At 48.2% G+C, this 25,367-nt stretch overlaps 1 protein-coding gene and 1 long non-coding RNA gene across 2 annotated transcripts in view; both read left to right on the top strand.

The window, feature by feature from the left end:
* Window positions 1–25,367, top strand: part of LOC308055311 (alcohol dehydrogenase 1) — a gene marked incomplete at its 5' end in the record, with an annotated part of 231,269 nt that overhangs the window by 113,816 nt on the left and 92,086 nt on the right. The gene's annotated exons all lie outside the window — the stretch shown is intronic.
* LOC308060115 lies at window positions 2,502–13,649 on the top strand. Its single transcript, XR_013926615.1, has 3 exons — window positions 2,502–2,516; window positions 6,801–9,675; window positions 10,380–13,649. It is a non-coding gene; the product is annotated as an uncharacterized lncRNA (long non-coding RNA).

Here is a 25,367-nt window from a genome sequence, read left to right on the forward strand (position 1 = left end):
TTTAGAGAACAAGTTTCAGCTGTGTCGATCCACCAGCGATTGCCCATAGCGACTTCCAGGTAGGGGAGAGCAACTAAAGGGGTAAATGCTAAATACCAAAGCCAGTAGTCTCCCCACGGGGGTGGTGGCAGTGGGAAATCTGGCCATTGAAGTCCCACACCATCCTCCAGAGAACTAAGAACGCACACCATGATAGGAATCCATGTACTGTAGCCCTCGTGTCTTTACCTTTTTTTCCTGATCTGTGTCACCGAGGTCAGAACTCCCCTGGACGCGAGCACTGTAGCGCGAGCTGACGGATGGGGAGGAACGCTGGGGGAGAGGCGTGTCCTGGAGTCCCAGTCTGTGTGCAGCTTGTGCAGAGGCTTGGAATCGTTTCTGCAGAAGCTTTTCCAAAACAGAAAGCAACGTGTCAAGGAGTGGCTTGACTCCATTTCTGCAGCGCTTAAAGGCAGTGTGAAACGTAGGGCTAACACTAGTCCCCAGCAAGGGTGTGCAGCAGAAAACACATCTGAAACTGTCGCTCGCTTGAACAGGAACACCTGTAGGTTAACTGCATTAGGTTAATTGTTACAGCTTCTACTACACAGTTGCCGAGAATTGCAGTACATATCTACGGCAAATGCGTAACGGTGGAGGAGAATGAGAGTGACGCCGGGTAACTACTGGTGGAAGTCAGGTGAGGAAGCCATTAAGCCTGCAGCTCGAGGCTAAAGAGTTATGGCAGCAGGAATCCTTTACTGGAATTTATGAGCACAGCTGCAAAGTTGCATCTGAACCTCAGTGTGCTGCTTCTAGAGAACGGTGTCAGCCCAAGGAAAACTGCTGGCAGTAAGTAATCTAAAGAAGCTTTGTGTGTGAGGGGAGGAGGCTTTCTCCTGGGCTTGCTTGTTGTATAGTGCAATGTTTTTTCCCCAGTACTACCAAAGCAGAGTAGCGTTAATGATCTGAACATGATACAGTTATAGTTTAGCTGTCGTACTGTTGACACCGTCTCCCTTCCAAGCTCTCATGTGCTACACGTGGGATGCTCACATCCCTCTTTTTGGTTCTGCGCTGTCCTCCTTAGCAATCGGAGACCATCAATTCAGGTTACAGTGTTGAGAAGTGAGGGAGAGTGTGCCGCAATAAAGAGCCATTTCCCATTTTTCTTCCCATTACCTTTTCAGGCACAGTAGAGTTCTTCCCAAGCCTTTTGGGAACATCGGCACGTCCTTCTGGGTGTCCTCTTGGCAGGCTGCTGCTTACAGCACAGACCAGAGTGTTGTTTAATCCTGTGCAAGAAACCAAAGGGTACAGTCTTTCATACAGTAAACACGCGCAGTTAACTTGGCAGGTGATCTCCAAGGAGACTCTGTGCTGGAAGGATGGAAAAGGGAGGTATCGGACCTGAAGTTTGTAGGCCCTGATACAGGGCTGATGGAACGGTGTGTAAACCCTGGGTAAACCTGGCGTACTTGGGTAGGTGGCAGAGGGCCGTAAGCAGTCTGTTAGGGAGGATGGTGTGACCAGCCGCTACCTCAACAGTAATGATGCTCCAGGTACGACCTGGAGAGTGGGCAAGTGGGGTGAAGCCCACTCCCTGAGTGGTGCCAATCAGGAGAAAAGTGTCATTTGTCCGGCTGTCTTCAGAACAGGCTTGTGGTTTTCAATGAGAGCCGCGGCATTTAACGGAGAACTGGAACCCTCCTTTCTTAGCCAGGCTCAAAGGAATTTCATAAGGAGCCACTGTTCTTCTGGTGGAATACCAGTCAAACTGGATTTCACATGGCAAAGCAGCAGTGCTGCGAAGTAGCTGGTGGAGGATTTGCAGCACCTTGATTCTGTTCACATACTAAGCCGAAAGTAGTTACAGCCGAAACAGTTACTTGTTGTCTTGGTGCAAGAGTAGTAGTTGCACCTTGTAAAGAGTTTAGTGCGGCTAAGCTGAGGTTATTGCTTGCTGAGGACAGGTAAGGCTGCTTAGTCGATTGAAATGAAGGCAGCAGCTTCCTCTGCAGAACTGCTCCTCTTAGAAATGGGAAACGGCAGCAGTGGGTACTTTTGGAACAAAATGGTGGTTACGCTCACATTTCTCTCTGTGCGTGCCAGGGCAGTTGTCCTGGCTCTCTGTGTGGTCCCTCAGCAAGTCTTACCTGGTATGTGGCGGACCATCCGAGGATGGGGGATGTTCCTAGAGTGATAGTAGTAGTTTTCGCCTGAGCAGCTAAGCTGCGAGTCACACCGGTTGTTCTTCCACATGTCGTGGCTCAAGCGAGGTTCACACGTTGACTCAGAATCGGTCTTTGTTGTGTGAACTCGCTGGCCCTCGTGTGCAGCGTCTTTGTTCAGGGCAGGCTGGCTCTTCCGCCGATGGGCTGAGGCCAAACGCTGGGGGTGAAGTGGAGAACAGGTGAGAACAGCAAAGGAGACGTCCAGGCCTTCTTGATTTCTGCCTTTCCTAAGGGTTGTGTGCACAGGGAGGCAGCCCCCTGTCTCTTTATAGTTGCTATCTGTTGTAGAGTTTGGTTTGTGAGGTTGAATAACAGACTAGTAGCTGTTATTACCGTTATCCTGCGGGTTTTTTTCCCTTTCCGGTAGTAGCAGTCCCTAATGTTCACAGTCGTCTTTGCCTCGGGCACTTGCCTGGCACACTCGGTACTGTAATGTCTAAGACAGTTGGTTTGTTGAAGGCACCTGGCAAATGTCACACGTGGGGGATGAGCTAATCTGATCTCTTCTGTGATGATCCAGGCTCCAGTTCAACAAATACTCGCTGAGGCACCTGGCTTGTGTGCAGGCGCATCCCCAGTGGAGTGATGGATCTTAGCATACGGGGGGAGTGGTCCGTGAGCCAGGAAAACCCCCTGGGAGGGCAGAGACCTGCTAGGAGGCAGCAGCTCCCACGAGAGCAGCTGAAGAGGTGTGGGCAGGGCCAGGGGTCCTGGAAGCTGCTCCTCACTCCCCCAGTGTTCAGCCCTGGGGAGCGCTGCGACCGGGGCGGGCAAACAGGTGGCTTTGCAGGGTGGCCGTTTGGGTGGGAGGGCACCTCTTTCAGGGGGAGACATTGCGCTGGCCAAAGGTGAGAGACTTGAGGTACACACAAGCCAGCAACTGGGCATTGTTCTGTGGTCATCTGCACAGGTCAAGGACCATGCAGTGGTGGAGCTAAAGATCCTTAGGGCAGCGAGGAGGGTGCACAGCAAGCTCGCCCCCCTGGGATAGCTAACTGAAGTTTTCAAAAATGAAGTTCATGTGAGAGGGTTCTCTTCTTCACTAAAAACTTTTATGGATTTTCTGTGGGAATTGAAACTGTCTTGTGAAAGAGAAGTCTAGAATCTCACTAGTTATTTAGCAACCTCTTTGTATTATATACAATAATTCCTGGTACAATATGTTTGGGGGATTTTAGGGGTGTTATTCTACCCAAATAGCAACTTACGACATGCCTAATATTGAGATTGGTAAAATTAAATGACAACCAAGGATGTTTGGGTTTTACCCAGTATGGTGCACCAGAATGGTGCTACCAGCCAGCACTGTCATTTTTATATTGTAGATAAAATGACACCCCAAACGTTGATTATCATTGCAGCATGCCATAGCATAGCAGTCCACGAGCTTGTGGCCCTGAGGCACAACAATTTCAGGACATTGCACCTGCGGGTTACATGCTACTCGTGTAACTTGTTGTTGGTTTTGTTGGTTTTGCAAGCCATCTTGGGCACAAGAGGAAGATAAAAACTGTGTCTCTGAGGTCAACAATAAATCAGATTTAGAGTTTCTCGTTGTGCTTTTAAGGCCTTTTGAAGAGGCATGGGGCACGCTCTCTGTCTTTGTGTCCTCACCAGGAGTGGGACTAGTGTCCGTAAGAGCTGGAGAAAAGGAGAAAATGGAAGAAGCACGGGCAGATATTTTTTATGCTTGGAGGGCAAAAAGAGGGGCACTTGTGTCGTGTGTGTCTCTTTGTCGTTATAGGTAATGTTTGGGTAACGTAGAGTCTGCGATGCTGTTGAACATTGTCAAGAGAAGGCGTCTGATAGTGGAAGCTCTAAGAAAGGGTTCAGGTAGCTGCTGGCTCCTGATGCCTAGGATGCCTATGGAGAGGTACTACTGCTGGCGCTACAAGATGATGACCTATCTAGAAGGAGAAAGGCAACGTGGATGGAGTCGGGTGAAGGGCAGTAGTGTTAGTTGCCAAAGTTGTGTGATCTGTGAGGTTTGGATACCGTAGGGTTCCCTCGTTCAGCTCAGCCTGTTGACTTCAGTGGAAGGTGAAAGGATGAATATTATTAAGGCATCCGATTCTGCCAGTACTTCTGGCATTTTGCCTTGACACGCTTTCCTTTCCCCACAGCTGATCCCTGCTTTTTTGCCTAGAGTGCTATAAAAATATTAAGGTGTTTTTTTCACTTTTAAAAGGAGTAGCCCTTTTGGGTGTGTATTTTGTTGCCTTATGAAAAGCATTTGCCAAGAGTTAGTTGGCGTTGAAAGGGAACAAAGAAGCCATCTACTGTAGCACTCATCATTTACCTTAATCTCCCGATCCACATCACAGAGGTCAGAACTCCCCTGGACGCGAGCACGGTCACGCGAGCTGACGGATGGGGAGGAACGCTGGGGGAGAGGCGTGTCCTGGAGTCCCAGTCTGTGTGCAGCTTGTGCAGAGGCTTGGAATCGTTTCTGCAGAAGCTTTTCCAAAACAGAAAGCAACGTGTCAAGGAGTGGCTTGACTCCATTTCTGCAGCGCTTAAAGGCAGTGTGAAACGTAGGGCTAACACTAGTCCCCAGCAAGGGTGTGCAGCAGAAAACACATCTGAAACTGTCGCTCGCTTGAACAGGAACACCTGTAGGTTAACTGCATTAGGTTAATTGTTACAGCTTCTACTACACAGTTGCTGAGAATTGCAGTACATGTCCACGGCAAATGCGTAACGGTGGAGGAGAATGAGAGTGATGGCGGGTAACTACTGGTGGAAGTCAGGTGAGGAAGCCATTAAGCCTGCAGCTCGAGGCTAAAGAGTTATGGCAGCAGGAATCCTTTACTGGAATTTATGAGCACAGCTGCAAAGTTGCATCTGAACCTCAGTGTGCTGCTTCTAGAGAACGGTGTCAGCCCAAGGAAAACTGCTGGCAGTAAGTAATCTAAAGAAGCTTTGTGTGTGAGGGGAGGAGGCTTTCTCCTGGGCTTGCTTGTTGTATAGTGCAATGTTTTTTCCCCAGTACTACCAAAGCAGAGTAGCGTTAATGATCTGAACATGATACAGTTATAGTTTAGCTGTCGTACTGTTGACACCGTCTCCCTTCCAAGCTCTCATGTGCTACACGTGGGATGCTCACATCCCTCTTTTTGGTTCTGCGCTGTCCTCCTTAGCAATCGGAGACCATCAATTCAGGTTACAGTGTTGAGAAGTGAGGGAAAGTGTGCCGCAATAAAGAGCCATTTCCCATTTTTCTTCCCATTACCTTTTCAGGCACAGTAGAGTTCTTCCCAAGCCTTTTGGGAACATCGGCACGTCCTTCTGGGTGTCCTCTTGGCAGGCTGCTGCTTACAGCACAGACCAGAGTGTTGTTTAATCCTGTGCAAGAAACCAAAGGGTACAGTCTTTCATACAGTAAACACGCGCAGTTAACTTGGCAGGTGATCTCCAAGGAGACTCTGTGCTGGAAGGATGGAAAAGGGAGGTATCGGACCTGACCTTTGTAGGCCCTGATACAGGGCTGATGGAACGGTGTGTAAACCCTGGGTAAACCTGGCGTACTTGGGTAGGTGACAGAGGGCCGTAAGCAGTCTGTTAGGGAGGATGGTGTGACCAGCCGCTACCTCAACAGTAATGATGCTCCAGGTATGACCTGGAGAGTGGGCAGGTGGGGTGAAGCCCACTCCCTGAGCGGTGCCAATCAGGAGAAAAGTGTCATTTGTCCGGCTGTCTCCAGAACAGGCTTGTGGTTTTCAGTGAGAGCCGCGGCATTTAACGGAGAACTGGAACCCTCCTTTCTTAGCCAGGCTCAAAGGAATTTCATAAGGAGCCGCTGTTCTTCTGGTGGAATACCAGTCAAACTGGATTTCACATGGCAAAGCAGCAGTGCTGCGAAGTAGCTGGTGGAGGATTTGCAGCACCTTGATTCTGTTCACATACTAAGCCGAAAGTAGTTACAGCCGAAACAGTTACTTGTTGTCTTGGTGCAAGAGTAGTAGTTGCACCTTGTAAAGAGTTTAGTGCGGCTAAGCTGAGGTTATTGCTTGCTGAGGACAGGTAAGGCTGCTTAGTCGATTGAAATGAAGGCAGCAGCTTCCTCTGCGGAAATGCTCCTCTTAGAAATGGGAAACGGCAGCAGTGGGTACTTTTGGAACAAAATGGTGGTTACGCTCACATTTCTCTCTGTGCGTGCCAGGGCAGTTGTCCTGGCTCTCTGTGTGGTCCCTCAGCAAGTCTTACCTGGTATGTGGCGGACCATCCGAGGATGGGGGATGTTCCTAGAGTGATAGTAGTAGTTTTCGCCTGAGCAGCTAAGCTGCGAGTCACACCGGTTGTTCTTCCACATGTCGTGGCTCAAGCGAGGTTCACACGTTGACTCAGAATCGGTCTTTGTTGTGTGAACTCGCTGGCCCTCGTGTGCAGCGTCTTTGTTCAGGGCAGGCTGGCTCTTCCGCCGATGGGCTGAGGCCAAACGCTGGGGGTGAAGTGGAGAACAAGTGAGAACAGCAAAGGAGACGTCCAGGCCTTCTTGGTTTCTGCCTTTCCTAAGGGTTGTGTGCGCAGGGAGGCAGCCCCCTGTCTCTTAATAGTTGCTATCTGTTGTAGAGTTTGGTTTTTGAGGTTGAATAACAGACTAGTAGCTGTTATTACTGTTATCCTGTGGGGTTTTTTTCCCTTTCCGGCAGTAGCAGTCCCTAATGTTCACAGTCGTCTTTGCCTCGGGCACTTGCCTGGCACACTCGGTACTGTAATGTCTAAGACTGGGAACATCCCAAGACGGTTTTTTTAAGGCACCTGGCAAATGTCACACGGGGTGTGAGCTAATGTGTTCTGTTGTGATCTAGTCACGCGGTCATCAAACACTTGCCGTGGCAACCGCATTCCGCAGTATAGTGGTGGGTCACAGCTTGGAGGTGGGGGTGGGGGTGTGGTCCGTGAGCTGGGGAAACCCCCAGGGAGAAATAAAATCCTGTTTCTCTAACTCTTATTTATATCCAAGCTCAACTGTGGGTCAATCTGTGGTAGCAGCAGTTACAAATGAAGGTGCAGAGGGCACCTTCCCCACTGAAATTCAAAAGTTAATTTGGGATAACGCAACTACATTTGAAAAAGAATTCAATCTTGGTGGTATCTAGTCAATTTTACTTACATTTCTGATTAAATTATTAAATTGTTCTTATCTCGACCCTCGACTTTGAACATTCCTTTCCAATTCTCCTCCCCACCCCTCTGGGTGGTGGGCAGTCAACAAGCAGCTGTGTGGTGCTTGGTTGCCGGCTGGGATTAAACCCCAACATTTTGGTACATCATAAAACAAAAACCCCAGCTTCAGCCACCCAAACCACACAAATGAGCACATCACAAATAGCTTTGCTTGACTATCTACTTACTGTGGACCTGTAAGCGTGTAAACGACCAGTATCCTAGTTATGGCACAGAGGCAAGAGGTGAGCATGCCACCACTCTGTGAGGGTAAGAGCAACTGACTGTCGTCTTGGGGTGGAGGGTGGTGATGTGCTCCCCCTGTCGCCAGTCCCCACCCCCCACCCCCCCACATTCTAACCTGTATTGCATCACAATGCTCAAGTGATGACCACCAGTGGTGGCGGTGATGGGCGGCTCTGGTCCTGGCTCACAGTGCGTTCCGGGAGACAGGTAAGAGCCCGACAGCCAAGGGCTAGTTTGAACAACGTGCCCACCTGGCAGTGCTGGCCACGGTCTGACTCAGGCCACGCCTGGAAGAGGCTGACTTCTGTAGGCGGTGTGCAGATGTGACTGTGAGGTAATTCTCTGGCTCCGTTAATCTTGGACGGCCCAGGGGCCCATTGAGCTCTGCTGTGCAGCACCAGCTGGCACAGCTCTCACCTTGAGTAGGGATGCCTCTCTAGGCCATATGCAGCATTTTACCTCTGTTTTGCTTGTTTCTGAAGGGAAAACCTTCATTTGGGAACGCTGAGCACCGTATGAAAAGAGCTGAGGCTTGAAATCCACAGCAAAGGCACGTAGTGCCGACCTGCACCCAGTTCCCCGCAGCAGGATGTTGTGCCAGGAGAGGGCAAGAACATGGGCAGCAACGGGGCCTGCGCCTGTGGGTGTTGATGGAGCCAGCGGCTCGGGCGATCACAAGTCGAGCAGGGTGTTGCACGTGGTAAGAGAGGCGCATCCTCTCGCAGCACATCTTGCTGACCTACTGAATTGTGTTTTCCCATCAGCACGATCGGCACATTGTCTTTGTTTCACTGTTCACTGAAAGCCATTCCCACAGGTTACCGAGGAGCTGGACTGTAAAGCCAAGGGATCGGGAGCAGGTACAGCCACAGGCAGACAGAGTATGGTTCTTAAGTAGCTTGCGCAATGGCATATTTTACTATCTCCGCTGGGCTCTTGTGAGCGTCAGCAAAGGGATTCAGCAAAGCCTTCGCATTCTCACTGTGTCCGTGCCGCTGAGACTTCAAGAGCCACTGTGCCCTGTTCTCTTTGCAGCTACAGTGCCACTGGGAGCAGTGGGTTTGGAGGGCAGGCTCCCAGGGAGGTGGGAAGAGGGGACAGCTTCCAGCCAGGGCTCCGCCGTGGGTGGGATGCGACAAGGGTGGGGCAGAGTGTGACAAGGGAATCGGGGAGGCAGAAGCCCTGCAAAGAGCCAGGTTTCTGCGGGTGGGTGGTTTGTTTTCATTCTAGCGCTTTGGCTGATTAAGGGCGGGACTCTGAGCTGAGAGGCTTGGCTAAAAGGCCAGAGCAGTGCACCTGCAGGAGCACATCACAAGACTGGCTCCCAGTGTGTTGGAAGGGCTTGGGGTATCGGCAACCTGACAGCTTTGCAGCTGAGCGACTCCTTGGTGCGCGAAGTCAGTGGTGGCAAGATTCAAAATGGGCATGTCTGTAGGAGAAGGCCTCAAGGACAAGAGTCCAAGTACTGTTCGCCTGATGAATACAGACTTGTTAGAACTTGTAGGGCACAAGCCCTGGGAACAAAGGAGCAAGCTAACTGCAGACCCCTGAGCCGTTACAGTTGAGGAGGCAACAGACGGACAGAGAAACAAGTAGCCAGATAAGGGAACGGAGAGCGCCGATATGTAACTTTGTTAATCAAGAAAGCCGCGCAGAAAGAAACCCCCTAATTTTGGAATAGAAATTGTTGCTATGTCAAGGTAAACTAGTAAGTTCCTATTGTTTTAACGCTGTGCCTTAAATATCAACCAATCAGTGTTTTTTACGCTTAAGATTTAAGCAATCAGTGTGTAATATGTAGAAGGTAGAAACGTATATAATTGTAAGAAAATCACTAATAAACCGACAACTTGCTTGCATCAAGCTGCGTCCCGTCTCTTCATTCGCCGCAAATTGGTGACCCCGACGTGATGCGGTGAAGGATCTGACGTGGAGGGACTCTCGAATCGCCTAACTGAGCGACGTGCAGCGAGTCCCACAGCACTTTGAATGATCCGCTGAAAGGAAGCGGGAGCCGGCCGGCCAGAAATCCCTCCGGAGTTGAGAGGTTGTTATCGATTTGTTAGTAAGTTAAGATTGATTGACTTTATTTGATTGATTAATTGATTTTATAAAATCATTTTATAAAATTGAAAAATAGAAGGATAAGAAATATTTTTAATGAAACTTATAGTTGCACAGTAAAAGCTGCTACGAGATCTTCTGTACATCCTGTACCAAGGCTAGAAGAAGGGGCTAGAACCATTGTTAAAACTTAGGTAATAACTTTAGGGTTGAAAGGTTTCTTTGTATCTGACCAGTCTTCTGTATGTACAAGTGTATTGAAATGTCAGAATATGAGATTAATGGAAACCGGGGAGAGTCGACTGGAACAGCTTGTAGTTACCTGCCAAGAAATCGTGAACTTTAGTAAAAGGTAATTCCGGCAGGGGGAGATCGCGACCACCGACTCATATACCACCTACCCAAATCGTACCCCAGACCCATTTCTAGACCTTTCTAAGCTCTACTGCGCAGAATCGGATATAGGAGGAGAATATGTTAATGATTTATGGGAAATGTCATGGTTATGCATGAATACTTAATGAATATGTATCAATAAGTTTTACATATGGTGTCTGATTTTGAGACCTGGCGTGCGTTGATCGTGAGAGGACTCGCTCACACACCCGGCCGTTAATAAAGAAGTGTCTGCTTATCTACATCACATTGGTGTCGATAAGTTCTTCATTCCGAGATTTGGGCAACAAGGTGAGCTGTGGGAAATCCGTAATGGGGAATCAGGTTTTGTCCCCAGAAAGAGACGTATATGAGCTTATGAAAGGTCTCCTTAACAAACATAAGAAAAGTATTTCTGGGCATGACCTTAAAGCAATGCTTAAGTGGGTGCAAGTAAATATGCCTGCAGTGATGCAACTACAATTTTCACGCGGGAACTTTGGGACGATACAGGGGTGAAATTGTGGGATTCTGCGACAAAAGGCAATACTGAGTCCCACCGCCTGCTCTCTTTGTGGAGAGTTATTTTTGAGACTATGAAAGCACAAAAAGAAAAGGCAGAGGAAGGAGAGGAGGAGGAGTCGCGAGCTCCTATAGCCCTGTCCTTATCAGCCTCTGAATCACAGTGCTCTAAACCCCTGGGTGTTAATGCAGTGGAGTATCCGCCAGAAGAAGACCCCTTTGACCCGGGACCGGTAGACCCTGAACAAGAACCTGATTTATACCCTCCTGATCTGCGTGATGTGTGGGCAAAAATAAAGAAACAAGCCTTAAAGGAGGAGGATTTAGAAATGGCTAAAACTATAGTTGCTCCGGTCTTGTATTCTCAGGGTCGGGCAGGGGGAGCGCGGTGGGAGGCTCTTTCTTTTTCGGTTGTTAAAGAACTGCGCCGCACGGTTACGGAACATGGTATTTCTTCTCCCTAGTTTATAAGTCTGTTATCTTCTGTGTTTGGTACTTATGTCATGACTCCTCATGATTTGAAATCTTTAGCACGATTGCTACTGACCCCGACTCAGTACACGTTATGGGAGTCGCATTGGAGAGGGGGGCTGCAAGCGCTCCTGCTCACGCATGTTAATCATAATGATGCTGCATTAGCTGCACTAACAACAGAGCATCTTACGGGCACCGGTGCACGTGCTGATCCGGTAGCGCAGGCTCAACACTGCCCCCGTGCGGCTCTCGAGGCAATTAGAGAAGAGGCGGAAAAGGCTTTTTTCCAGGTTCCTGACGTACAAAAGCCACAAAAAGCTTTTGCTAACATCACTCAGGAGTCTCGAGAACCTTATATGCAGTTTATTGATAGACTAAAACAAGCTTTGGAACGTCAAGTAGATAATGCGGAAGCTCGGGATATATTGTTAACAAAACTAGCTGTTGAAAATGCTAATGTTGATTGTAAAAGGCTACTGAAGTCTCTTCCCAACCCGAACCCCACTTTGGTGGAAATGGTGAAAGCATGTAACCAAATCGGTACTGTTGACCATAAGTTTGAAGCTAGGGCTGCTGCTTTTGCAGCAGTGCGTGGTGTGGGGAATTGCTATGGTTGTGGTTAGCCTGGTCATTTAAAGAGAAATTGTCTTGCTCGGGCTGCAGGGAATAGACAACAACCTCCTGGTCCTGGAGTTTGTCCGAAATGTCGGAAAGGGCGTCATTATGCTAATCAATGTCGATCTAAGTATGACTTCCAGGGACAACCGATACAGGGAAACCGACCACGGAGCGCGGGGCAACGACGCGCGCAGACACAAGTGCCACAGCTGACATTTCAACAACCTCGGGGAGAAGCACCGACACCTCAAGTCCCTGTCCAGCAACCTCAGGCAGCACCGGACTGGACCTGGCAACCTCACACACAGTAACACTGCTCGATTCCTCGGTTCATTTATTATCAACAAACATCAAAGGACCATTACCCCCCGATACACAAGCTCTGTTAATTGGTAGATCTTCCACAACATTGTCTGGTCTCTTTGTTTTACCAGGTGTTATTGACTCTGACAGTGTGGACGAAATCAAAATCATGGCATGGACTCCATTTCTGCCTTGTACGGTACCTCAGGGTAGTCGAATAGCGCAATTGATTCTGATTCCGGCAAGGGTAAGCTCTCTTACTACTGATCACCCTCCGCAGAGGAAAGGAGGTTTTGGATCCACAGGGTTACCTCGTATTTTGTGGGTACAATCCATTTCTCCACAGCGACCTATGTATCAGTGTACCCTTATTTACAATGACCAACAAATAGCACCAAATGGAATCACTGACACTGGAGCTGATGTCACAGTAATTTCTCAAGCCAAATGGCCTCCGCAATGGCCACTGACTAATGTCTCTCAGACCCTGGCTGGGATAGGGGGGACCGGTAACAGTCGTCAGAGTTTGGAACTAATTTGAATTCAAGGACCAGAGGGACACGTGGCTTCTGTTAAACCTTCTGTGCTACCAGTCCCTATGGTTTTGTGGGGACGTGATGTATTGTCACAATGGGGAATGTCTATCCAAACACATTTTTAGATGGGGCCATTGAAGTGCGCGGCACCCTAAAAATAACCTGGAAATCTGATGCTCCTATTTGGGTGGATCAATGGCCCCTTCCTTTGGAAAAATTTCGCGCACTTCAAAACTTAGTCTCAGAACAACTGTCCCAAGGACACACTGTACCTTCTACTAGCCCATGGAATTCACCAGGTTTTGTTATTAAAAAACAAACTGGCAAGTGGCGCTTGCTCCATGATCTCAGAAAAATTGACGATGCTATGGAAGATATGGGAGCCCTCCAACTCGGGCTCCCGTCCCCGACTATGATCCCTCGACATTGGCATCTAACTGTCATAGATCTTAAAGATTGTTTTTTCAGTATCCCGTTACATCCAGGTGATGCCCCGAAATTTGCCTTTTCAATTCCAAGCATCAACATGCAAGCTCCGTTGCAGAGATATCACTGGGTTGTACTGCCACAAGGTATGAAAAATAGCCCTACAATGTGTCAATGGTATGTTGCGAAAACACTCAGTCCTGTCCGAAATGCTATGCCTAACTGTGTTATTGTATCATTATATGGATGACCTTTTAGTGGCAGCACAACGTCACGAAGTCATGGAGAAAGCTGTAGCCCTTGTCACAGATGCCGTGAATTCGGCAGGTCTCTGTATAGCACCAGAAAAGGTCCAGAAGTTTCCCCCTTGGAAATATCTGGGCTGGCGAATAAGAGCACAAACTATTGTTCCTCAACCGTTGCAGATCAATACCAATGTAAGAAACCTGCATGATGCACAAAATTACTGGGAACAATAAATTGGGTTCGACCACTATTGGGAATTTCTAATACAGACTTGGGTCCTCTGTTTGAACTACTAAAAGGGGACACTAATCTTTCTTCTCCACGTAATCCTAACTCCGAAGCAGATACATCTTTACAAAAGGTTGCCTCAGCTATCGCTTCTCGACAGGCCCACCGATGGGCTCCTGAACTACCTCTTTACTTGATTATTTTAAACCCTGCTCGACAGCCTCATGCCCTGATATTTTAATGGGACCTTCAGAACTCAGAATGGGATGATCAACGGAGACGATGGGACTCGGACATGGAGACAGTCTCCGGTTCACCTCAAATAGTAGAACTGAATGCAGTTGTTCGTGTTTTCCGAAAATGGAACGTACCGCTCAACCTTGTCACTGATTCAGCTTATGTTGCAGGTATTGTTACACGAGCCGAAGCTTCTGTGCTGCGGAATGTTTCACATTCACAACTTTTTACCCTGTTACAGGAACTTACTTTCCTTTTGGACTCTCGATCTGCACCTTATTTTGTTATGCATATTAGGTCTCACACCTCACTACCTGGTTTTCTTGCAGAAGGCAATCGACAAGCTGATCTATTGACGTTACCAGTTCAAGTACCGCCAGACCGCATTGCACAAGCTAAACTGAGTCACTCTTTTTTCCATCAAAATGCTAGAGCTCTTAAACAACAGTTTGACCTTACTTCTCAACAAGCGTCAAATGTTATTGCTGTCTGTCCTGATTGTCAAAAACATTCTTTCCCATCAATTGCTGCAGGAGCTAACCCTAGAGGATTACAAAGCCTACAATTATGGCAAACAGATGCCACACATTATTCTGAATTTGGTAACCTTAAATATATCCACTCTCCCATTGATGCATTTTCAGGTGCCTTGTTTGCCTCTTGTCACACAGGAGAAAAGGCACGAGATGTTCGTAGACATTTAATGCGTGCTTTTGCTACTTTGGGTATTCCCTCAAAGATAAAGACAGATAATGGTCCAGCTTATGTTTCAACAACTATAAAAAACTTTTTTGCCCTATGGGGTATAACTCATATTACTGGCATTCCTCATTCCCCCACCGGTCAATCTCTCATTGAACGGTCTCATCGGTCTCTAAAACGTCTATTACAACAACAAAAAGGGGGAATGGGAATGGCTATTCCGGAGGAACGGTTACAGAAAGCATTGTATGTTTTTAATTTTTGAAATTGTTCTTTAATAGATAATAACCCACCAATAGTTTGACATTTTACTGCAAATACCTCCTTCGAGGTACGGGTTAACTCCTACGGGTTAAAGCCCCAGTATCGGTCCGAGATCCAGAAACAGGTAAAATTATGGGACCATATCCTCTTGTTACATGGGGGAAAGGTTATGCTTGTGTCTCCACAGAAAAAGGACCCAGATGGATCCCAGCAAAGAATGTACGACCTTTCCGTGAACCTTTACCACAGACAACTGATACCGACACCGACCCTACAGAATGCAATAAAAACTGCGTGATGATTTCTGTTTTGCATTAATGTCAGGTAACCAAATTCAGGATATAGCATCTAGATTTTGCTTTTTACAGCGCTTGGAACGGACAATATCGCCCTGGATTAAACCACTTAACAAAGGTAATACGTTTGGACCAGACCAGATCCCCAACGCACTGACGGCACCACTAGCAGATATTATCTTCCCTTACATCGACTTTCAACGACACTGTCATGAACCAGATTGGACGGCGTCTCGATTTCTACGGTTATGTTGCTATGAACGTGGACCATTCTGTCGACCGTGGATCAAGATTCATTGTGAACTCTGTGATCAGGATCGCTGGCGAGTTGTAAGACTAAGGGACAGATGGGGTCATTGGATGTGTTCTGAGTGTAATAATCAAATATTAAGGTTTAATCATATACAGGGGGCTGAACGTTTTATGGGAAAACCTCTTTTGGAATTAGAGGGAGTTATAGGGTTAGGTTCTGAGATTTTGCCAAACTTAGTTTTTGCAAATTTTTTATCATTGATTGAAAGCCTAGAAGTACGGGCTATTGCACGCTTGTTGTTTCAATATATTGTATTAGCAAGCAGAATTTATATTATTAACAAGAACATCATTGTAGGATTAGAGTGTGGACAATCAATGGCAGTGCCTCGGTCGTGGACAATACGACCAGAAGAATGGCTGGTTGTAAAACGACGATGGAAAAAGAAAAAGAGAAACAAGCGTTGTCAGTAATATGGATAATGATGTTCATACCTGGACCTTGGCCTATTGAAGGTAGCTCTTATCCCCCTTTTCTACCAAAGGTAAATGTTTGGGTCACGTTGGCGAACTTGACTGGACAGGATACTCTGTGTCTTGCTATGGCCACTCCGGATCAGCCTTTTTCCACATGTCTTGTGGGCTTACCATTAGATGAATGGCCTATACCTAGGGACCTTCAAAGTCTTTTTCCACCCAAAAACGTATCAAAAAATGTGACAGACAATTGGGTTGTATGGATACCCCATCTCCCGCTGGCTACTCTGGAACCGCAGGAAATTGAACTCCTTGGTTCAGTAAAAATGGATTTTTGCATAAAATTTAACTACATGGGAATAATCGATCTAGGGCATGGGACGTTTCCCCTATTCATCCTGTTTTTAGAAATGCAAGTATCTGGTGTAATTACACTGCTAACAACTTGTCTAAATCTAGCAATACTCCGCCCTCACTACCTGCTGGAGTATTTTTCATTTGTGGTGATCGAGCATGGCCTGTCATTCCTTCTCATGTAAAAGGAGGTCTGTGTAGCTTAGGGCGACTTTCCGTCCTGACTCCTAACACATCTATGATTTTACAACATCGCTACTCTTGAAGGACAAAGCGTGGTGTTCATGCATTTGCCTCCGATTGTGATGATAACATGCAATTTTGGTCCTTTGGCCAACGCTTTATTGCATCTCTTCTGTTGGCTGGAGCTGCTGCAGGAAAGGCGCTAGCAACATTAGATAAGCTTGCTGTTGGCTTGCCAAACAAACTAACGCCACAAGCAGTGCTCTGTCTGGTCTTTTATTAGATGTTGATAGTGTTCGCCACGCGACATTACAAAATAGAGCTGCAATAGATTTTTTGCTTCTGGCACAAGGTCATGGTTGTGAAGAGTTTGAAGGGATGTGGTGCATGAACCTTTCAGATCATTCAAATCAATTCGTGCTAGCATCCAAAGACTGAAGGGTGGAGTTTCTCATCTTCAACAAAGTGATACTTGGGATTGGTTAGATAAACTGTTTAGTGGTTGGGGCATTTCAGGATGGTTAAGAAGTTTAGTGAAGATGATTATATATGCTTTAGTTGCTTTTTTGTTTGTTTAATTACTTATACCTTGTCTTTTACAACACTTACAAAAATTAATAACTTGCTCGATTTCAGGGGTTCTTTTTGTTCAGCAGGAAGGGGGAGTTGTAGGACAAGGCCTCAAGGACAAGAGTCCAAGACCATCTGCTGCCCTTGTGACACCGGATTGTCCCAATGCTCGATAGTTCCGTAGCTGGCCCAGAGCTGTTTCTGGACATGAAGGGCAAAGATAAATGTGCTTTTTTTACCCTGAAGCTTCCGTATTAATAGCTTATTTTTGTAAAAAATAAACTAATGGCAAATGTAGAATTAATTTTGTTTCCCAAGGAAGCGATTGCATTCCCTTTTTTTTTTTTTTTTAATTCTTTTAAATGTGACTTTTTCTACATACCAAGTTGGGCACGTTACCCAAGAGCATTAGTAGTTGCTATTTGAATGGATCCCGCCGTCTCTGTTTCTGCCCTAAGTTTTCTTGAAAGTGGTGAATGGTGACCTCACAACCTGTTCCGCTAGTGCCGTTGCAAAGTGTGCATGAACACTCGGCACAAACAAGCAGAAATTCTAATTTTCCTGAGCTCCTCAACAGACAATCACCAGCAACCAAACTGCCTTCATCAGCTGAGCCACGCTGACTTGTATACCCTGTGTAGATAGCTGGGGTCGGTAGATGAGCTACAAGCGTGGGGTTACGCCAATGCTTTAGACTTCAGCTTGAGCAGGATGGACGTCTGCGCAAGCGCGAATCATGTGCCTTGGTTGGCACATGGTGCGCATGGAGTTGAGGCGTCACGAAGTTCATGCCTGTGGTCATGCGTCGTCTCTCCCGGATGCTGTCCTCGGGATGTGTTCACTGGCGAGATAGAACAGCAAGCGAGAGTAGACTGGGGTTTCGATGGGCTCAGCCCTCTGGCTGCTGCTGCCGTTCTCAGCCTTTCAGCGTCCTACAGTTCTGCAGCCACCTAGAAGAGGCTGTTCTTGCGGTCCTGGACTCACACCGATGTGCGCACTGACCCTTTTCTAAATGCTTCAGGTGCCTGGCTGTTCATCAGTGTATTCACCAGCTGTAGACACGATCCTAAGAGAGTAAAGTGGTGATTTGCTTTCAGGCAGCCGGTTGCGGCTATGTGAAGTGACGTGTTCAAGAAGCCCCGAAGGGCCCATTCTTGCGGTGAGTCCGGTGTGAAGTTACTGTTGAAAACAGCCAAATTAGTTGCAGCACATGAAAATTGCCCCAGCGTCAGGTCAAATGCGAGACGCTGAAACCTTTGGCTTTGGACGTTTGTGAGAGGTTCTGAGAGAACAGCTTGTAAAAGCAAGCGTGCTTGTGCGATTTGTGACCCCTCCAGTGCTTGCCATGATGCTGCAACTCCTCCTGAGAGAGCAGGGAGGCAGTCCTCCTGTCTCACCGGCGTCTTTTTGCAGCATGAAAGCGGAGGCTGGTAGGCTGGCCATGGACCGACACGCCTGGGAAAAAGCATGCTGAGCGGTCTTGGCCTTGTGCTGTATTTTGCTTGGGTCCTGATATACGTGCCGCCACGTACTTCACATGCTGTGTCCTGTGTCTTTGTTTAATGCCCGAGTGTCTGTGGCCGCCTCTGTGAAGAAGGTCGTGGACTCCCCAAGTAGTACGTCCTACCTCTGCAGCAATGGGCAGCTGGTTGAGAAGTCAGGGGGCCAGCAATGTGTATTGGGGGACATTTGAGTGATTCAGTATTTTTAATCTCATCTTACTTTGTTGCAGGGAACACCTGTTACACATTTTTTCTTGTCTTCTCATGTAGAAGGAGAGTGGGTGTGGGTTGGGGAAGTCGGTTACCCTGGTGTAAATTGTAGAATCCAGGTGTGCGACATGACTGACTTCCTTGGGAGGACACTGTTAGTGCATTTCTTCTGGCTTCCTGTCGTTCTCAGATAGAATTGAAGTGTTCCTTTACTTAACTACAGCGAGTAAGTTACAGAGCTGGTAATAGTCAGTGTTATTCTAATGCATTTTATTCTACTTCTTGACTGCTTCATGACGTTGTTTGGAACGGCTGCACAGGTAGCTGAGTTTAGCGCTCTGTGTTTGTTTTTGTTTTTCAGAAGGCTCTGAAAACTTGGCCGTATTCAGTCATCACGATCCAGTGCATAACTCCTGCTTACTTCTGCGTTCGCTGTGCACTCCAAAGAGTTCACGTATTTCTCGAGTGGGCCAGCTCTGCAGTGATAAGATTACGTCTCGGGAGAAGGACAGAAAGCAGTACTTGCAGAAGAAGCTTAGTTTGCAAGCTGAGGACTTCACGGAGCATTTAGCAATAGTTGACGTGGATGTGTGACTGTTGAAGTCAGTGTACTACCCGAACCTTCTCAGTAACAGCAGACACATCGTAAAGACTAGAGACTCCCAGCTTTTTGGGGTAGGGACAAGCAATAGTTCAGAAGCTGGGCCATCTAATTTTATCAGAGGACACAGAAACGTCGCTGCCTCACAGAGCAGTTTTGAGAGTTACTCTGCCGCTGCTGCACCCTGACGTGATTGTAAGAATCTGCTTCAGCTTCTCCTGCTAGTGAATCCAGGCCTCTAATAAGGCAGGCAGGTGGGATCAAGGATAACATAACACAAACAGCTTTAATGCTTATCTTGAGTCACACGTTGAACATAACCTTGTTCATTACTAGGATGGGTGAAGTGCCCTTGAGAGAGCTTTGTTGTCAGACATCTAGCAAATACAGTCACGCGTGCTTTGGAAAGGGAAATGGGTGAGAAGGTGCCCCTCTTCCTACCCCAGTATGTCTGTGACTGCAGAGCCAAGCCTACACACAAGAGCTCTTTTGTTCTGGCTCTTATCTGAGCTGAGTCACGCAAACAGATGACCCTGATGCCAAAAGGCGTTGCCTCTGTCCCTTTCCTCATTTAGCTCGCGTCTCATGTACCTATGCAGCATGGTTGGGTTGAATGACTTGAGGACAAAATACAATGAACATCAAATTGTTTTATTAGGAAGCCTGAACGCCTGTCTTTATAATCGAAGTGCTCAGATCACATATTTCTGTATGTGAAGGTGGCTGGGAGATGCTTCAGCGGCTGTGAATAGGGGAGGCCTCTGCTGGAAAAGGGATATCCGTGGTTTGGGTGCGGCCGTGGTACAGGTGAGATTTCTGGTAGAGTGTGAGGGCAGGACGGCCTCTTGTTTCCACCACGCTTTCTCAGCTGTAGCTCTTCCCTGGGAAGAGCGTGTCTGCTTGCGCTGGACCTCTCTTTCTCAGCGTTGCGAACAAAAGATGTTCTTTCTGCCTTTCTGGAAAACATTTTGGAAAAGCAAGCTGTATATTATGAGGCTAGGCTTAGGATGCTGTTAGGCTCGTTTGGCTTTGTCCGGTACGCAGCTGAGAGTATAGAAGCACATCTGCTCTTTGGCAAAGAAGCCTCACTGGGCACCGCTGTCGAAAAGCAGAGGTGCTTGCTTTGGAGGTTTCCTCTTCCTCCTTCTAGTTCTTAGGTAAGATTCCTCTTCACCCTCTCCTCCAGCTGAGTTCCAAGCAATAGTAAATGCTGGCAGCGTCAGAGCTGGCATGAGTGGCTTTGTTAAAATGATCACGTACGCTGGGACTGGCTTGTGTTGCCTCTGTGTGCTTCAGAAGGGGCACAAAGAGGTGACAGTGGCGTTCCTTGGCAGCGCCAGTATGTTTGGCTTGCCCTGACTGGGTAGAGGGTGCAAGAGTGGGCTTTGGTAGCTGGAAAGGTCTGAGGAGGCCTGACGTAGCCTGCAGAGAGTGAGGGCGAGATGTTAGATGAGGGTGAATGTCAGAGTTTGCTGGCAGAGGGAGTTTCAGCTTGCGTGTAACTTACAGGAGCAGACCTCAGAATGTCACAGGCTCACAGAACGGCTGGGGTTGGAAGGGACCTGCGCAGGCCATGTCGTGCAACCCCCTGCTAAAGCCGGTTTGCCTCGAGCGGGTTGCACAGGGTCGCGTCCAGGTGGGGTTTGAGTATCTCCAGGGAAGGAGGCTGCACAGCCTCTCTGGGCAGCCTGTGCCAGGGCTCCGACACCCTCCAAGTGAAGACGTTTTCCCTCACACTCGGATGGAATTTCCTGTGTTTCAGTTGGCGCCCGTCGCCCCTTGTCCTGACGCTGGGCACCACTGAAAGGAGCCTGGCCCCATCCTCTTGGCACTTGCCCTTAAGATATTTATGTGCACTGAGGAGATGCCCTCTCACTCTTCCCCAGGCTACACAGGTGCATCTCTGTCAGCCTGTCCCCGTAAGGGAGATAGTCCAGTGCCCTGATGGTCTTTGTAGGTGTAAACCGTGCACTGCAATGTAAAAGGAGGTTGCTCTCCAGGGGGTTTCCGGTGCTGCTAAAACTTGGTACTTGTATCAAACTTGTATCGAATTTGATACACGTGTAACTACACTTGTATCAAATTGCCTGGCGTGGCTTGTACTTAGGAGCATTTTTGTGGAAGGCTGGCCATGATCAACTGCAATCACAAAGTTACCTTTTTCACAGGAGGAGAACTGCGGCGAATGAAGAGACGGGACGCAGCTTGATGCAAGCAAATGTCAATTTATTGTACAGAAGCACGAGTTTTTATACTCTTTCAGAAGGTGCGCGTTTTAAACAGATTGGTTCTTGCAGCTAAGCCTTGCATACTAGGCAATCCCTGATTGGTGGTTAACTGCCAGCAATTAACAGCAAGGTGTTATCTTTCCTTGGTGCCATCCTTGGCGCCATCCGTCTCCCACTCCCCTGTGCTCTGTAAACACGCCTCATCATGTTAATTGTTGTCTAGACAAGCTCGAGCACATTCCCCTCAGCTAACTGATTGCTGTGCATGGTTCTAGTTTGCAGACCGCTCCTGCAGAGAACCCAAAAATTTCTGGTTGTGGGGTTTAGCTTATCCCTCATTGTGGCAACCTCCCTGCAGGTTTTACGTGGCCGGAGTCATTTCCCCGTCTAGGCTTCTCTGATGTGGAGGGAGAGGCTTCAGCAGAGTCGGGCTGTTGATGTTTTCTGCTGCACCTTCCTCAGATTTCAGCACGTCTTTCTCAGTCAGTTCTCAATCCACCAGACTGAGCACAAAGTCTTTCTCTGAAACGTGAAGGTAGCAGAAATATTGTTCAAATTCCCACTTGCTGCTGATCTGGATGTTTGGGGGTGAATTCAGGAGTTCCCTTACCACGTTTTCAAAGGGCTTAAAGACACGAGAGAGACATTTTGTTTGCTTTCTGCCCGCCCGCAGCCGCCCAGAGCCCCAGTGGGAGAGCGCGTTTTTCCGCCCCGCACCAAACCGGAGAGCGCTGAGGTGTGAGTGACTACTTTCTGTCTGCTGTCACCTGACTGCTCAGCGCAGCCACAGCTGGGCCCAGCGCACTTTGCTGGACCCGATACCTTCCACCTCGGCAACGCCACTCAGCTCAGGTCGATGAGAATTTCAGGGTTTGATGTGAATGTACAAGAGCGCGTGCTTCTCAGAAAGGGATGCAGGCGTGTATCTTTGTTACCTTGTTTACTTGCCCTTGCAAACCATTCTTGGATCTTGGTAAGGGAGTCTGTCTCCAAAAGTTGGCTGATTTTATCCAGCACCTAGAAGACGTACAGGATAGTGACCATGAAAGAAGAGAAGCTGATTCGTGACAGTTTTTGCATGTGTTTCCATTTAGCTGTAGCTGTGTGAGTGTGGGCTTTACGGCCTAGCCCAAGGTGTCCCATCAGGTTAGCCACAGTGTGAGCTAAGGCCGCCAGCCTGCAAAAGGTGATGTTGCATGAGCGCCGTGTACGCGGCACTTCAGAGACACCGCAAGGAAACGCTAAGAGTGTTTACTACGCGGAAAGCCCCTTGCATGTGTCATGCCAGATTTACAGGCTGCTTTTTAGAGAACAAGTTTCAGCTGTGTCGATCCACCAGCGATTGCCCATAGCGACTTCCAGGTAGGGGAGAGCAACTAAAGGGGTAAATGCTAAATACCAAAGCCAGTAGTCTCCCCACGGGGGTGGTGGCAGTGGGAAATCTGGCCATTGAAGTCCCACACCATCCTCCAGAGAACTAAGAACGCACACCATGATAGGAATCCATGTACTGTAGCCCTCGTGTCTTTACCTTTTTTTCCTGATCTGTGTCACCGAGGTCAGAACTCCCCTGGACGCGAGCACTGTAGCGCGAGCTGACGGATGGGGAGGAACGCTGGGGGAGAGGCGTGTCCTGGAGTCCCAGTCTGTGTGCAGCTTGTGCAGAGGCTTGGAATCGTTTCTGCAGAAGCTTTTCCAAAACAGAAAGCAACGTGTCAAGGAGTGGCTTGACTCCATTTCTGCAGCGCTTAAAGGCAGTGTGAAACGTAGGGCTAACACTAGTCCCCAGCAAGGGTGTGCAGCAGAAAACACATCTGAAACTGTCGCTCGCTTGAACAGGAACACCTGTAGGTTAACTGCATTAGGTTAATTGTTACAGCTTCTACTACACAGTTGCTGAGAATTGCAGTACATGTCCACGGCAAATGCGTAACGGTGGAGGAGAATGAGAGTGATGGCGGGTAACTACTGGTGGAAGTCAGGTGAGGAAGCCATTAAGCCTGCAGCTCGAGGCTAAAGAGTTATGGCAGCAGGAATCCTTTACTGGAATTTATGAGCACAGCTGCAAAGTTGCATCTGAACCTCAGTGTGCTGCTTCTAGAGAACGGTGTCAGCCCAAGGAAAACTGCTGGCAGTAAGTAATCTAAAGAAGCTTTGTGTGTGAGGGGAGGAGGCTTTCTCCTGGGCTTGCTTGTTGTATAGTGCAATGTTTTTTCCCCAGTACTACCAAAGCAGAGTAGCGTTAATGATCTGAACATGATACAGTTATAGTTTAGCTGTCGTACTGTTGACACCGTCTCCCTTCCAAGCTCTCATGTGCTACACGTGGGATGCTCACATCCCTCTTTTTGGTTTTGCGCTGTCCTCCTTAGCAATCGGAGACCATCAATTCAGGTTACAGTGTTGAGAAGTGAGGGAAAGTGTGCCGCAATAAAGAGCCATTTCCCATTTTTCTTCCCATTACCTTTTCAGGCACAGTAGAGTTCTTCCCAAGCCTTTTGGGAACATCGGCACGTCCTTCTGGGTGTCCTCTTGGCAGGCTGCTGCTTACAGCACAGACCAGAGTGTTGTTTAATCCTGTGCAAGAAACCAAAGGGTACAGTCTTTCATACAGTAAACACGCGCAGTTAACTTGGCAGGTGATCTCCAAGGAGACTCTGTGCTGGAAGGATGGAAAAGGGAGGTATCAGACCTGACCTTTGTAGGCCCTGATACAGGGCTGATGGAACGGTGTGTAAACCCTGGGTAAACCTGGCGTACTTGGGTAGGTGGCAGAGGGCCGTAAGCAGTCTGTTAGGGAGGATGGTGTGACCAGCCGCTACCTCAACAGTAATGATGCTCCAGGTACGACCTGGAGAGTGGGCAAGTGGGGTGAAGCCCACTCCCTGAGTGGTGCCAATCAGGAGAAAAGTGTCATTTGTCCGGCTGTCTTCAGAACAGGCTTGTGGTTTTCAATGAGAGCCGCGGCATTTAACGGAGAACTGGAACCCTCCTTTCTTAGCCAGGCTCAAAGGAATTTCATAAGGAGCCACTGTTCTTCTGGTGGAATACCAGTCAAACTGGATTTCACATGGCAAAGCAGCAGTGCTGCGAAGTAGCTGGTGGAGGATTTGCAGCACCTTGATTCTGTTCACATACTAAGCCGAAAGTAGTTACAGCCGAAACAGTTACTTGTTGTCTTGGTGCAAGAGTAGTAGTTGCACCTTGTAAAGAGTTTAGTGCGGCTAAGCTGAGGTTATTGCTTGCTGAGGACAGGTAAGGCTGCTTAGTCGATTGAAATGAAGGCAGCAGCTTCCTCTGCAGAACTGCTCCTCTTAGAAATGGGAAACGGCAGCAGTGGGTACTTTTGGAACAAAATGGTGGTTGCGCTCACATTTCTCTCTGTGCGTGCCAGGGCAGTTGTCCTGGCTCTCTGTGTGGTCTCTCGGGAAGTCTTACCTGGTATGTGATGGACCATCCGAGGATGGGGGATGTTCCTAGAGTGATAGTAGCAGTTTTCGCCTGAGAAGCTAAGCTGCGAGTCACGCTGGTTGTTCTTCCACGTGGCGTGGCTCAAGCGAGGTTCACACGTTGACTCAGAATCGGTCTTTGTTGTGTGAACTCGCTGGCCCTCGTGTGCAGCGTCTTTGTTCAGGGCAGGCTGGCTCTTCCGCCGATGGGCTGAGGCCAAACGCTGGGGGTGAAGTGGAGAACAGGTGAGAACAGCAAAGGAGACGTCCAGGCCTTCTTGATTTCTGCCTTTCCTAAGGGTTGTGTGCGCAGGGAGGCAGCCCCCTGTCTCTTAATAGTTGCTATCTGTTGTAGAGTTTGGTTTGTGAGGTTGAATAACAGACTAGTAGCTGTTATTACCGTTATCCTGCGGGTTTTTTTCCCTTTCCGGTAGTAGCAGTCCCTAATGTTCACAGTCGTCTTTGCCTCGGGCACTTGCCTGGCACACTCGGTACTGTAATGTCTAAGACAGTTGGTTTGTTGAAGGCACCTGGCAAATGTCACACGTGGGGGATGAGCTAATCTGATCTCTTCTGTGATGATCCAGGCTCCAGTTCAACAAATACTCGCTGAGGCACCTGG

The sequence above is a fragment of the Falco punctatus genome, assembly GCF_963210335.1.
Source record: "Falco punctatus genome assembly, chromosome: 1".
NCBI lineage: Eukaryota > Metazoa > Chordata > Aves > Falconiformes > Falconidae > Falco > Falco punctatus.